We start from the raw sequence: 2,531 nt of genomic DNA, 5'->3' as shown, positions 1-2,531 counted from the left end.
ACCTTACTTTACTGTAATTGTCATACTTGTGCCAAAAAGTTAACAGATACTTGAAGGTACCATAAATAATTAATAAAATTATTGTTTATATCAAATAAATAAGCTATACGTTTTTAAACAATATTTAATTACATATTTGGAAGCATTTTTAATTTGGAAAAATAATCTTGAAAGTAAAAAGATATTTGTTATATAGCAGTTAATAATACTAATTACATTTTATCATTTTTATTTATATGTTATAATCATTAATTTTTTAAAGAGGCTCGCAATAATGAAATATATGTTATATACAATGTTGTCATTTAGTAAAATGTTATTTTTATTTTTTCTTATTGCAGAGTAAATAATATAAAAATAACTGTTCTTTTAATGATATTTTGTAATTATATAAAATACATTTCATATTAACCCTTTACATAGAACATGGAAATTTGACAAGTTAAAGGCTCGTTTTTGCTTCAATATCAATTTTATAAAAAATAAATAAGATACAATCCAAACTTTACTGAATTTATCTTATGGTAAAAATGCATTGGAAAAGCTTTTACAAGTATACAAAACTTTTTCAAATTTTTAGTCGTTTCAGAACGATGTAAGAACTTGCAAAGACCCAGATTGTTGATGGAAAATGCTAAAAGAATATCCTCTGCCAACGTCTGGTTAATATATGAAATGTAATCATATTTCTGTATAATTATGGATGTGTAAATATAAATATGTAATCTGTAATTATTCATGTTATGGTATGAAAATAATCTATTTTTGTTATCTTTACAGAGCATAAAAAATGGATATATTTTTATTATGGAATTTCTTTTTTAATAACAATGAGAATAATGATCGGGAAATAGCACATAGAAGAGAACAACATCTCAAAATCAATAATTTCTTTGAAATTATTGTTCCTTTGTATTCATTAACAAGTAATGAAATTGCATGTATACTATTAATATTTTTGTTATGACGTTTATAGCAGTATTTCTATATTATTTTTTTATATCACATTCAAATCACATTTTCGTATTGAAATACTTTTGAACACTTGATACAAACTTTTGGAGCGGCTTTATTGGAAAATAATGATTCTCCAAAATTACCACCAGCTAAACAATTTGCTATTGCTTTATGGTTTTTTGTCAATCAAAAAGCTTACAGGTTAATAATTAAAACATTGGATTTTTCTTTTATTATTAAGAACAAAAATATAATATTACATATGAAACCTCTAATTTTTTCCATTGAATATTAAATGTTAAGTTTGATATATATTTTTTATATTACATATTTTAATATGTAATATTTATATTAACTAATAATTATTTTAATATTATCTTCAATATTAAAATTTATGTCAAAGAAAAAAATATAATAATAATAACAACGTGGTATAACGACACTGTTTGAAATTATATACTGAAAAAGAATTCAAACTGCTAACTTTATTGAAATTATATAATATTTGATATTGCTGAAGATGATTAACACTCTGATCGAAACATACAAATGCTATTAAGGAAGAAAAAAATGAACGCGTGAATTTCAGCGCATAGTTTCAAACAATTATGTTGTCATTATTATTACATTGGTGGAGTATAGGTTACTAAAAAAATATAAGTATTAAGCCTGTGGCAGACGATGCGATTTTTCTTGCTGGAGAGCTTCTGCTCTAGTGAATTACAAGGGTGTATATCAGTTGGACACGGTGCAATTGGACACAGTCCAATCACAAGTCGCTGTTCCAAGGGACCTTACAAATGTCTCTAATCATACGGTGCTGTGATTGGCTGTGTCCAAATGCACCGTGTCCAAGTGCACCGCTCCCGAATTACAACACATTCTGCGATCTGTTTGGTGCGTTTCTAACAATTTACTACATCGCAAGCAATGTAGCACGAAAAATCGCATCATCTGCCGTTGGCTTTATTTATTTTCTTAGTACAAAATATCTAAATCTAAATCTCTTTAAGATTTTTAATCTTTGGATTATGAAATTATATAAAAACGCATGAAAAAGAAATTTAAAACTTAGATTGTCTACTTTACATTACTTTGAACTGATTCACTTTAAGACTCTAATTTGAAATCGTATATTGAAGTTGAAATGACAATTATCTATTTCTTAAAGATTATGATTTTTTATGATTTTTGCGAAGAATGAAAAATATTTGTATTATAAAAAATATACTTTTTTTGCAGGGATACAGTATACACCCTACTGAAAAATTTCTATTGAGATCACAATTGAATTCCCAATTGAATTCTCAATTAAATTCTCAATTGAATTCTCAGTTGAGGTTTCCGCAAAATTTCGCATGTAAGATCTCAATTGAGATATTTGTATCTGATGGAAATAATTCATTGAAAATATAATGAACTTTTGCTGAAATATGTTTGAAAAGCATTCACAATTTTGACCCAATTTCATTAAAATTTCATTATAATTTCATTAATATTTCGATAATATTTTATTAAGAGAGTAGAAAAATTCAGTGAAAAATTATTATTAATTAAAATATTTAGAAAAGTAT

Source organism: Odontomachus brunneus, unplaced genomic scaffold (genome assembly GCF_010583005.1).
Source record: "Odontomachus brunneus isolate Ranch 3 - 2012 unplaced genomic scaffold, Obru_v1 Obru_scaffold_032, whole genome shotgun sequence".
Lineage (NCBI taxonomy): Eukaryota > Metazoa > Arthropoda > Insecta > Hymenoptera > Formicidae > Odontomachus > Odontomachus brunneus.
Note: the sequence above shows the minus strand (reverse complement) of the source record.